This window comes from Galendromus occidentalis, unplaced genomic scaffold (genome assembly GCF_000255335.2).
Source record: "Galendromus occidentalis unplaced genomic scaffold, Mocc_1.1 scf7180000077446, whole genome shotgun sequence".
NCBI classification, from domain to species: Eukaryota; Metazoa; Arthropoda; class Arachnida; order Mesostigmata; family Phytoseiidae; genus Galendromus; species Galendromus occidentalis.
Window position 1 is genome coordinate 1,304,467 of NW_003805434.1, and position 13,094 is coordinate 1,317,560.

Here is a 13,094-nt window from a genome sequence, read left to right on the forward strand (position 1 = left end):
AAAAAAACGTTCGGACACACGTACAAAACGGTGAGACAACGATCAGCGAATCCGAGCCCCGATTTCCTCATGGGCAACACGTATCAGCGGAGAACGAGCAACACTTGAGGCTAGACTCATCTCGTACGCGATAAACTCTTCAGCAGCAATCCAAACAATTCCTTCGCCTCGGTTTTCAGATCGGAATGAAAGCGGTCCCATTTCGGAGTGCTCCGCCCCGAAAGATAGTTTATTCTGCGTTTTCTTGGTGAAAGGTGCAGAAGGAGTCGACGCCCAAAATCTCCGTACGGTATCGGATTCACGGATGCGGAGCAACGGTTGAACAAAGGCCCTTCGAAACTGAAAGTTTTGTTTGTTTTCGGTCGGCAAAGAAAAAAAAACATCGGGCGTAAGAATAGTGAGAGAAAATTGCGGATTGGATGCCAGGTGCGGAGTTTGGATTATTGTCCGGAACACCTCCAGAGACACGCGACAAGAATATTCGGACTTGAAGCCCGACTGGATCTTCGACTGTCAAGCCGCCGCTTTCCATGAGTGTCAATCGAAGTTATCAGTCATATCAGCCATAAGTTATGAATGGATCTTGATGGATGAGACGATTGATTGATTGATGGATAGGTGAATGAATAAGTGACTGGAGTCGGCGGTCTGGCAATGCGTCAGCACCGAGAACTCGCTCTAAAGATGCAGCTCGATTGATGACTAAATCTGAAGATGCATTCCGATCTTCATCTGGAAGAATTCCTCCATTCCTTGCCGACGATAGTTGGACAGTCAGCCGATCGTGATTGACAACGGGCGGGCTTCGATCAACGTGTGAATTGGACCTCGGTCTGGCGGTTCCTTGACTCGAAATCGTCTCAGACTGCCGTATGGCACGGACGCCATTTTCACGTTCCTTTTGTGGACCCGTTCTCCAGGACTTCAGGCTGAAGTGGAAACGAAAGCCGAACGAGGGTTCGACCGGAAAAAAAGAAACTCGAAGAAATCGAGCTTGTCTGTAGTGCGAATCTCTTCGCGACTCGTCTGTCTTTCGCTTCGTAGATATCATGCGACGGTGTCTGTGGCTGGTTATCTGCTTTGTGACGCCTCGTTAGCGGGAGCCGAGAGAGCCACGAGGAGCAAAAAAAACCTTTTCAAATTGCAAACAGAATTTATCGCTCGCCGTCATCGTCCATGTTACTTTAGCCGACGTTTCCCGCTACGCTGAAGTTGATTCACCGAGAAACACTAGCCAGCTGTAACGAATCTCTTCGACAGCCACGGCGACGAAAAGGAGGCTTCGACAAGGAAGAGAGAACATCTTCTGAAGATATATTCGACTTGAGCACAAATAACACCGAGCAGGAATCCGGCCGCAGGTCTCGGCTTTCCGTCGACTATGGAGAAGCAACGTTCAGAAAACTCGACCCGCTTCGCGAATTCCGTGACTTCATGTCTTAGACGACGTGCTAAGGATTAAATGCTAAATACCGTGTATCGGTCGAGCACACGCTCAAGACTCGTATACAGAGACTCGCGGGGAAATTACCTCGGTGGATTCGGAAGACATCGAAAGTATTTCCGCACCAGGAACTTGATCTCAGTGGAACTATCGATCGCGTAACGTGCCCACAGACCGTAGCAGCGGATCTCGGGGAGAAGTCTTCACCCTCATACATAGCATTGATTCCTTCCTCGAGCTGCGAGAGCTCGAAACCTCAATCGGACGCTATTCCTTGAGCGAGCGGTTTCCCGAACCTCGAAGGTCTTGACTTTTTTCGAATTTCATACACCTTGGCTCCTGCTATCGAAGGCACAGGGTGAGTGACGCTTTTTGCGGGATCGCCATCTGGATGCATGCGATTGGAGACGCGCGAGGACCACGGATGAGAGGACTCTGACACATCACAAAAAATCTCCTCATGTCGTTTGCGTCTGCGCCGCGGACGGGGAGACTTCGCCGGCGGTGGGTGAAAGGCTCATTGATCGGTCGCTCATTGATCGACCGACCGGCTGATTTCACCGGTCAGACAGCAAACTATCGGAGCTCACAGACAGCGCAGGCACGTCAGAAGAACCGCGGCGTCGAATTCGATAGAAATCAACAACGACGACGACAGCAACAACAATGCGGAAGTAGAAGGATCCGTCGGAAGAAGCGTGTCTGGAGTGGATTTCGAGAAAGGGAAAGTCGTATCTCCGAACCTGAAGCGCGAGTCTTAACAATAGATCGCGAATTAATTTATTATGGAAGAGGTGGGCGGCTCCGTCTTCGACGGGCGAATGAACGAACGAATAAAAGAGTGCCAAAGTCGTGTTGGAGCACTAAACACTAAACTATCAAATTCTCGTTCCATCCGTTGATGAAACTCGTTGCCGTTGGGTCCCGAGAGCTCCTTTCGACAGAAAACAACAACCACTTTGTGCGCGACGTACGGTTAGATGTTCCTCCAGATGGAGCAATTTATATAATCCTGGTTAGTCGTCTTTCCGCCAAGCTTTGAGGCGGACGACGGTTCCAACAGCCGGCGACGGAAACAATGAGGAGTGAGCGAGCGCTCAGAACAAGAATCTTGATCCTCAGTGCCTGCGCCAGCCGCGAGCTTCTGCTAAAGACGCTCTTTTGGAGTCGAGCGAATTTCAGTCGAGACGAACAGGAGATAAAGCGAAATGAAGAACTCCGCTCCTTCCTGTCGATGGGTTGCGGCGCGCGCGCGGTCTGACGGACGAGCCGTCAACTCAGAGAGCGTGACGTCATCAAGTGCGATGATGAGCCTGAAGGTACCATGATGCGAGCGAGAAGCGAGAAACGAGAAAAAAAAACGCCGTGGTGATGCGAAACTTCTTGGATCCCTCACATGGGCGCTCGATGAAGTGATAAGTCAATATGAGTCGATAAATGAGGCGGCAAAATATGGGCTCGACAACGACGGTGACGTTCGAGCTACTCAGCAACGTTCGCCGGGGATTGATGGTTAGACACGCAGGGGCAGTGTGAGAAAGCTTAATTATCTCAAACAAACGAAGAAAGTAATTCAGACAAGCGTGTGGGCGCTTGCTAACTCGGTATGCCGCTATGCTGGTGGCGGTAACCGCCGTAAAATATTACTCCGTCCAATGTCTAATAGTCAACGTGGAGTAACACGATTTGATTCCCTACGCTTGGTGACGGTACTGCCCGATCTGAAGTCTCCACACTTCCGCAGAACGGACGGACGAACGGAGAGAAGGTGGTAGTGACTGATAGGCGGAGAAACGGATTTCCACAACGGAAAAAACGTTGATTTACTGCTAAGTGCAAGTACAAATAGAGATGCAACGCAGCGAGAACCATGTACGGTAAACGAATACGACATTCCGCGTGCTCGCCGACCCGGAACTTGATTTCTCTTGGGCAGAAGGTCTTTCTCGGCGGCCCGTCGCGACATACCGACCGGACCCCGTACGAAGATCTTGGAAAGTTTTTTTCCCATTCCATTTGTTTCCTCCAACATCAGCGGGGCATGTAAGTCAATTTCCCCGAAGGAGCTTATGGCCTATCCTCAAGTGGCCGTGGAACTCGTTTAGAGTTTCCCAAAACCTCGGGGTTCGTCCGATCCGAAGCGATTCAGGACTCTAGTCGTCCAGGAACCGGGCACATATGACGCTTGACCAGCCGGATACCGAACCCCGCGGATCAGGACAAGGGAAAAACGTAGATCCTTGCGGATGAATGATGTTGAATATGATGCATGGATTTCGGCGTCTACAGCCTGGACCGAGCGGCTGCGGACGGAAAGTCGGGCGAGCGGGCTCGCGAACCCGCAGACAATCGTCATCAGCGCTTGCGTGCATCTTGATTCGGAGCATTAGCTCCTTCAACACGCTGTGCGGCCGATTGATGCGCTGTCGAAGAAGAACAAAAAGCCACACCGCAGATTTCTAATCGTTCGTGTGAAGAACTTTTGAATCACCCAGCAGCCAAAGCAGTCGGTCAGCGTCAGACCGGTTATCTCGAAACTTTTGCCACCGTCCATTGTTATTGTTCAGCATCGGAATTATCTGCAACACCGTCGTCCGCCACCGACGATGTTGTCCGTTGTCTTCTATTTCTCCGTCTCCGGAGCCGTTGCCTGGAAGAGGTGATTCGAAGGCGCGGGCGGTGGAAATCGGCACTTGTACGCAATTAACGCACCCGCGCCCGCTGCACCGAACGCGCGGGTCTCCGTCGGCGAGAAGACGCTGCCGCCGACGGCCGCTCGAAGAGGGACAACAAGCCCATGACGATTCGAACTGATTCCCCTAATTATTATTCATAACTCCTCATCCGCACATTCAGTTCAATGGGTTCGTTGCGGAAAGCTCGCATGCTCGGGTAGAGCTTTCTCGCCGTCGGGACTACCGTCTGAAGCGGCGACTGCTGTCCCAAACGCGCAGACATCCGGGGCTCCGTATCAGCGACCGGTGATCTTTCATCAGATAATGTTGTGGACCAGCTATCATCGATGAGGAATTTTGATTTCCCTCGAATCGATTCCGCTGGAAATCCATAATATGCTCCCCTGTCCCTGAGTTTTCCTCTCCCGATCACTCTTCCGCGGACTTCCCCATCGGGGCTGACGACGACAGTCTTCACTGATGCTCCGCGAGCTTGGCCTCTCCAGTAGATTGATCCGTAAAATTCAAGCGTAGGGTTTCCCTCGTCCTGCTCGACTCCGAGGGGAAGGTCGAAATTTGTGATCTAGTTTCCCTCTTGCTCAGTCGTCGATCGTTCGCTTCTGGGCGAACGAGTGATCAAGATTCGAGTCAGCTACTGATTGAGTAGCCGGCCGGACTGCTCACCAGCCGGACGACGAGACGGAATTATCGAGGCATTTTCATTCCTTCGATACCTCATCTCGCATCCGTTTCCATGCAGTCACTCCTCCAGTCCTTCATTCGGTCAGTCAGTAAATATTTAGCCGGACGTTCTCTTGCGTATTCGATTCCGTAGAGGAGGCGGGAACAGAAGGAACAACGCCGTGCCGCCAGTATCTATGTATCTCTAAGGACTCGACGCTAACTCGGAGCTACGAGATCATACTAACTCGAGCCGCTCGACTTGAGCTGGAGCCGGTCATTTTCCGTCGTTTCTCGCTACAGCTCGCATGCACGCGGATGAGCTCATGCGCTTAGTTCATGGGAGCCCACTTTCCATCCCTCACGTTTGCCAAACCTATTCACCTGGGCACCATCTTCGGTTACCAGCAGCTGCTTGCGATTGCGATCCGGCGTCACGGAATCGGGAAAGCATGAACGTGGTGAAATTTTCAGATTTTCAAATCAGAAGTTTCCATCACACAAGCGCCTCCGGCACCTGAGCCCCACAGGTCCAGACATTCAGTGTCGACCTCTGGCAGATGCTCTCGCGTTTAGGAACCGATGCAGTGGAAAATAAGATCCACTCCACGAGCTTCGATTCTAGCCGCGAGCGAACCGCGATACGAGAAACACTCTGACGGAGGGAAACGGTAAATCCTCCATTAGAATCTGCAAGGAGGCGCGCCTGATTCGCCATTCAAGTCGCTGTCGACAAGACGCGCCTTTCCGCGCTGCGTCTCAAGGTTTCTCATCGATTCTTATGTAATTAAGCGGTTCGGAAACAGACAGACGTAGATATGTTGTTCCAGAATTCACATTCTTTTTTTTTCAGGATGATTCTGTCGGAGCGATCAGGAGCAATGCCTGTTGCCATCGAGTAAGACTCGAGTTTCGACAATCGCCGCACGATGGACCGAACGTCGATTCTTAAACAATCACCACGTCTCCTTCGGTTTGTCCGATCGAATTGTGTTGTTGAGCTTCCTTATGGTGCAATATTTGATGCCGCATCGAGCTACCGGGGAGAGCATGTCATCACATACTCCTTTTCATCAAAAATATTACGTGACAGCCTCGAGTATCCCTTCGCCCGAGAACTCGTTCGTTCGGGTGAAGTGAGCAATGCGCACAGCCAGCGATGGGCACCGTAGTCATCATAAGAATAATTATTCAATTGAAGACTTCTAGGCCACGACAATCTTGCGGGCTTTCGACCGCATACGACGACGTATTCGACACGGTAATTACCTACAACCGTGGTCGGAGCTTTGAGCCGGACGGAGAAATGTTGCGTCGTGCTCGCCAGCATGGTGATCGCCACCTGGAGCTGCTTGACACAGTTTATTCGATAAACAGTGGCTCGTTGTTTTTCTACCTGAAATCCTCACCGCCTGGCAGGCACGTTATTTATTTGCATACCTCGACAGTAAGCATGTTTCGCATCCAAGCGTTGAACCCTCCTTGTTTTTCTCCCCTCTTCTCCACTCTTTATGGTTTTCTCGAGAAACGATAGTTAGTGTAGCAGCTATTTGCTGACTATCGGACGCCACACACGGCAGAAAAAGAGAAAACAGCTTGCTTCTCGACATTCAAGTGCGCGAACAACCGACACTCAGTCAGCCAGACAATTCAGCGTAATTCTATCTTATTACTTCCAAAATGTCTGACTCTAACACTAGGCGTTTTTCGGAAGGAAAAAGAGGTACCCACTTCGTCTCTGCTGCCCCGTCGTCGATCACGCCGAGGATGAATACTTGTTCAATAGGCAGAGCGAAACTTTCTTGGCGGAATGATCCGTGGGAATCTCTGTCGTGAAGTGTTATTGTTCTTCACGTAACACGTCTAGATCTACTAGATATATATTAGATGAAACATTCGAGAGAATAGGTATTATTTCCTGTTTCTGGATGAATTCAAGGACGAGGGACTTGCGATCATGTTTTTCGATCGCACCTGGGAGCAAGTCGCAACAGCTTCCTCGCAGCGTCGCGGTTCGAGCCTGGAGCTCGACAAAATTTCGCTATCCAGAGGTCAGAGCTCCATGGATGAGAATAGGCCTTATCGCCGACCGGTTGGGCGCTCTCAGCGATGACGGAGGCATGAGACTTTCGTTCCTCAACCAGAGTTCCGACTCTACGCAAGATTTCTCCCAACTCCCAATAGACAAAATCGGATTGTCTCTGAGACCCCATCCCATGATCATATGTTGCACACCCAGAATCCTCAACTTCGTTCGCATGGTCCCGTGGTCTCCGGGGAATATAGCGGCTCGGCGTGAAACATTGCCGAGGTCACGTCCAGACTTATCCTATAGCTATAGCATAATTTTCTCCGAATTTTCGATCCTACCCACTGTGCATCCGACATCGAATCTTCCACCTGGAGGGGGTCGGACAAGCAGACTGTCGGACCGGTGGTTTCGATTGCGTTCGAGTCTCCACCCGTTAAATTCGTCGAGGGTTCAAGTCGATTCCGACTTCTAAAAAGATGACCGACAGGAGCGAGGGCATCTCCTGATATTTTTGTCGTCGACTCCGTGGATGGCGTCAAGGCGGATTAAATCTGCCCCACCAACCTCAAACAATAGACCGCGACGAAAACGACAGCGAAGAATACGACGTGGGATTAGGCTCATCCGTCGCTAATCTTCTTCTTTCGCCATCAACGCTTTTTTTCTATATTCTCCGCTGGGCTCCGCATGTGTGATTCCTAGAACTAGGAAATTCAAGCAAACGTTTTCCTTCGGCTTCTGCGCTCCGTGTTCCGTTCTCCCTTCAAAGTTTCCGCTCGTTTCAAACAACCTAGGCTGCTTCCGTACGGAGGAAAGAATTATTATCGTCAGAAGCCCGGGAGGTTTCCGACCCCCTTGGAGCGGCATTCCGGTATTGAGACCCCATTAGCAGGCTTCTGGATGGATCTCTGTCCAATCGCGTCAGAAATATCTCGGAATCTCCCCACGATGAAGGGAGTTGAAGTGTGGCGAAATCTCGACTGGTCATTCCGACTCCGAATTCCCTCTGGTGGCTGAGGCATGCACGATCCGACTGACTTATTGTGAGCTCTCAGTGTTGCAGACAAAAGCTCGATTTCTGGAGTCGTCCGGTCCTCCGAACATCGACAGAATATGTCGTCGCGAAGAAACGTCGAACAGACGCAAGAAGGAGCGAGGAGAATACCACCCGGGAAAAACTCTCATGTTCGTCCGGATCGCTCGCTCGGCCGATGGTCAGAGAGCTGGCTGGACTGACTGAGTGTCTTGTGTTTCGTGTCATCGCCAGCTTACGGAGTTGTAACCAAAAATTAAGCCTTACCAGTGGCATTGACCCAGAGCGTGAAGCTAACGGACGCACTCGCGGGCGAACGTACAAGCTTAGGCGAACACACGATTTCGAAGGCTTCGTATTCGAACACAATGGATTTCGCGAGTGCTTATTGGCTACGACGGCGATAATATTTTTTTTTAAATATTTGCGAAAACTAAGAAAATCATGGATTACGGTTTCGACTGCTGAGTGACAGAATAACGGCTATCCTCTCTACGTCTTGAAGCGTGCGCTCGGCTTCCACAAGTTTTTCGGTGGCACCGGAACGAAACCGTAGACTGCAAGCGGCGGAATCGATATATTTTTTCGCGAATATATGTACAGCTTGAAGAGCATCGGGCTCCGGGGACGCCCGCTCCACGGATGGACGGGACGCTTCCCCGCGAGTTACTCCCCAGAAAGTTTTCAGGATTGAAAATGGTCAGATATCGAGGGCCCGTTCAGGTGGCTGACGGAATGGATCTCTCAAGAAATATGAAGCTCGTATTAATCACTCTGACATTTTCTTCGCGGGATCCGTAGTACACGGGGAGCCTTGAATCGTGTTTCGGAGCATTGTTCCACCTTCATATTTCTGCACAGGCGGCGGTAAAATGAAACGCCTGATCGAGAAGGGAGACAGGCGAAAAAAGACCGACCACACCTCAATGAAATCAATTGGAAGATCTTTCGGTAGTACATACATTCATCGCCAGTCAATGATGGACTTCGGCCAACTACCATGTGTCTTCATACAGAAACGGAAAAGAAAAGATTCTTGAGCAAGGCCGTTCCGGTTTCGAAGTTCTGGCAGTCTTTTATAACGGGTAAGAGGGATTAGAGATTCTTTGGCCGCGGTAGATAAGTGTCCTAAGGGCCATCGGTTTCCTTTTTTACGATTCTTGCCAATCCGATAGCATTCACAAAGCGCATCACGGAAGAAGCCCCATGTAAACACAGCGTCACGAAGCGGCGACACAAGACTACTTGTTGAATTCAAATGAAGGGCGTTGCAGGGTTGTCGACTTTGAAGTCCGAAAGAATTGCTCAGAACTCCCTGGAATCTCATCGTCCATTGGCGCTCCGAGACGTCTCGTCTGCGCACCTTGGCTTCTTCGCCCGCAGGAGCTCGTGGAAGATTACGGAGAAGATCTTCTGAGCTCAATATTTCCAACATCCAGGGCGAGGGATAGAGGCGAGCAGCCTGCCTTCGGATTCCGGATGCTCGCCCGGGGTGTAAGGTCTGCGCGAAAAGTTTTTCTTGAGAATTCAAAGAGTCCCATCCCGTATTTTCGAGAGTCTGCGTAGGTTCCGGGGTCCCAAGAGCGCAACTCGCATTCCTTCGACCTTCACATTTGCAGCGAAAGGCTCTGAAGATTATCCATATCCAAATGAAATATAGTAATCGTAGTCGCCCCCTTTGGAGGAGTGATCATCTGCAGACTGCTTTCGATCCAACATTGTCGTTGAGAATCAAGCCTTACAGAAAAAGGGACGTTACGAGGGCGGCTGCCGCGGTCACCGTCAAGTGAAAAATAAAGAACAACCGAAACACAGGTTCCCGCTGTTTTGCACCACTGCAGACTAGTAGGGGTCATCTTTCTCGCAAGTTTCCTTTCAGTATCTTCTCTTTTTAAATTTCCCCTCCTCGTCTCACTCCAATCGCTCGTTCTTCGTGCTGTTTCAAGCTGCTGGGGCTCCTTTCGCCGCATTCGGCCGCTTGTTGTGAAGTTTAATGAAAGGTCAGGTTTCCTTTAGGGAGGCACAGTCGAAGAATTTGAGCAAAATCGTGCGCTTTTTCTACTTTTCAGCGTTTTTTCTTCTTCTTCTTCTCGCTCCCACTATGTATTTTCCCCCGGCTGACTTGCGCTGCTACGAACGGAGATTTTTTCTTCTTAATTCTCGTCCACCTCCTTTGGTTCTACCCGAAGTCCGGGCGACTGACAGTCGGTGAGTGACAAGACTGGCCGCTTGGTTTGCCATCAGCTCATCGGTGGGGCTTGATACCTGCCCTCCACGAGCTCTGTGTCGTGAGACTGCCCACAAATCCGTCAAAAGTACTAATCCCATTACTGAGGCGAGCACTACGCATCCCGGTGCGCGTGTTTTTCCTTCGCGTGCTTGCTGCGGCAATTCCGACAGAATTTCCTCCTCTAATAATTCCTCGGTAGGATGCATCTGCGACGAATGATTGCTGCGTGATCCGATCGGGTACGATGGAAGCTGCCACAGTAGGGTAAACACCAGCGGAGACGAATCGACGAAACGACAAACTCGCAGGTGATCAAGTTCACCAATCACGCCCACTTAATCAGGCCAATCAGCGCGAAGTTGCATCTAGGCACCAGATGCCTATTCAGTCTTTTCCGAATGCCGTATCTGGAGTAGCTGGCGTAGCCGCCGGCACAGCGGTCGATTTCCCCCGGCAGACGTCGTCCGAAGATCAAGTTGACATTGCCGTCGATGCCGTCTCTAACGTGATGAATTCTATCTGGACTTCCTCGAGAGGAATTATCATTCGCAATGTATCCAGCACGCAAACTTCACCAGCGCCGGAAACGCTCCTCGATCTCTTCCTCAAAACCTCGAGGAAATGCCGGACCTCTCGAAACCTAAAATGAGCGCGGCTTCCAAGCTTGATCTAGCCGCGAGTATTTCTGTCACAGAAAATCTGACAGCTGTTTATTATCAGCTAATGCAAACCCTATGAATTGGTCACGGGCAGATTCTGTAGCGTGACGGTCAAGGACACGTTTAGTGTTCCGTGACATCCAAGGTTCGGAATGGAGTGTTTCCAGCGTCGATTCCGATTCGTCACCGAGGTCGTCAGTCGAACCACGTCGCGTCGTATCGTGACGCTGGAGGCGCGCCGCGTCTACTCCGGACCTCTGACTGACTGACTGTCTGTCTGTCTGTCCGTCCGTCTGGGCGTCTGTTCACGTGCGTTCGTAAGCGTCTGTAAATGTCCCAATGTTGAGGTATGGGTCTGCTCGTGTGGTGCTCTGACAGACTGTGATTTGTGGACTGGGTGGTGACAGCGAGTGACAGATAAAGCGTGGAGAATACTCGCTTGGTACTCCCGAGGACGCATCTTCTGTCTGCCTGATAGCTGACGAGTCGCGGCGCGCCGCGTGACATTCGACGTCGAGCGTTCGACAACCGAGTCTGCTCAAGAGCCGCTTACCAATGCACGTATCGTTGTCGGCGCTGCGTACATAAACGATGCGTCACGTAAAGGGGAATAATCATCATGAATGTCCCGACGGAACCTCTGGACGCACCATTACTCGCCGATCCGGGTTTTCGGTCGAACAAGGAAATTCCAGGAATCGAAATCTCCTCCCGGGATTCTGAGTTCGAAACACGTAATCCGCTGTTTTCGGTCCGCCGAAAGTCCTTCTCTAGGTATCGCCGATCTTCGCCCAGGGCGAGACTTCGCCACCAGTCCGGAAAAATTCCTCGTTTCCCCGTGGATAATAGAGGAGAAAAGTCAGCGTGTGACGAGGTTTGAATTCAAACCAGTCGGTGGTTTTCTAGTTGAGAGTCAACCCGAGTCTTCGCGGCTTCCAGATATGCCCGATTCAATTCAGAGCTGATGCGCTTCTTTTCCCCGAGATTCTCCGTTCCAAGATTCTTTTTCGGGTAAGCTCAACTACATAAACCCCATGGGGAGCGAATGAATATGAATGATTTCATGAAATATTCCATGTTTGCTCCGTTATTCATTGCTAGCTTTCCCGATTCCGCGACGTAGACGGTCAAGACGTCCAACAGAAAGACGGGCCATACATTTCTTTGCCTCTGCCATCGGTCTTGGTGGTCGAGTGCTTCTCCGGTGTTCCAGACCGTGTCTCATGGACTCGAGGAGTTCGGGTAAAATCGAGCTGTTTTTCACAAGCATGTAGAAGTTGCCACGCGGCGGCCCTCTTAAGGAATCGCATACAGATCTACCATGCGTTAGACATGGGTCGAGAAGAATGGGTCGAGCCCGGCAAAGGATGCCCAGGACAGATCTGACGGGACACGTCGAAGCGTGAGCTCGACGAACGCGGGAAACCCTAAACTCCCAATCCGTTTTGACGAAACAGTGACAAGCCAGGTCAGATTTGTTTTTCTTGTTCCTTTGTGCGTCGCAGTCAGTCGACCGTCGAACTTGAGCTGTTCGGCTCATCTTGCTTCTTGATGTTCCTTCGCGTAATGCTAACCTGTCGCTAAATCTTCCTCCAAAGGCTTCGTCCGTCGTTGAAGAAGATGAAGCATCCAATTTCGACATTCCGATGTGCGGAACCTACACATCATGAGCAATCCGTTCATTTCCGACGAGAGGAGACATGAACGAGCTCGACTCGGCGCTCCCAGAGTCGGTCCTCGGAACTCGTGCCCGGCCCAACGAGGGGCAGAGAGCACAGCGAGCTCCGAAGTCACTCTCGGCAGCACTGCACTCTCGGTACTGCATTGCCGTGGAATCAGCCGGAGCTTTTCTTAAGACCGGTAGCCAGACTAGGGATTGGTTTCGCCATTTATTGTCGACGGCCGGCGTCCTGGGGATTGTCCGAACCTCTTAGGGATCCGCTCAAGCTTCACTTCCTTGTGCACTGTCAGCTGCTACTGCTCCGGGATAAGATCGCTTACTGTTGACATCTTGGTCGACATACGATACGCCCCTTCCGCACTTCACCCGCTGTGCTCGACCGGTGGCCTTGTTTTTCCAACATCGTCGACACCCTCGGTGTGTTTCATGCCATCGAATCCGAGGGGAAGGCAATTATTATCGAATGACACAAAAACCCTTCGCAAAACGGGGCATCCGTATTGAATCTACCGACACATATTTCGCATCCCGGTTCGGAAATCCCCGCAGGTCCTCCGAACAGAACGACGTGAATTCTCCGTGGGTCGCTGACGAGAGACCAGGCGCATCTCAAACGCCGAAGGGTGAAAGAGCCCCGGACGTGGGATGTCGCTGAAGAT

At 51.2% G+C, this 13,094-nt stretch overlaps 1 protein-coding gene across 1 annotated transcript in view; it reads right to left on the bottom strand.

Moving 5' to 3' along the window:
- spir (spire type actin nucleation factor) overlaps positions 1 to 13,094 on the bottom strand; it is a 105,924-nt gene that overhangs the window by 40,158 nt on the left and 52,672 nt on the right. The gene's annotated exons all lie outside the window — the stretch shown is intronic.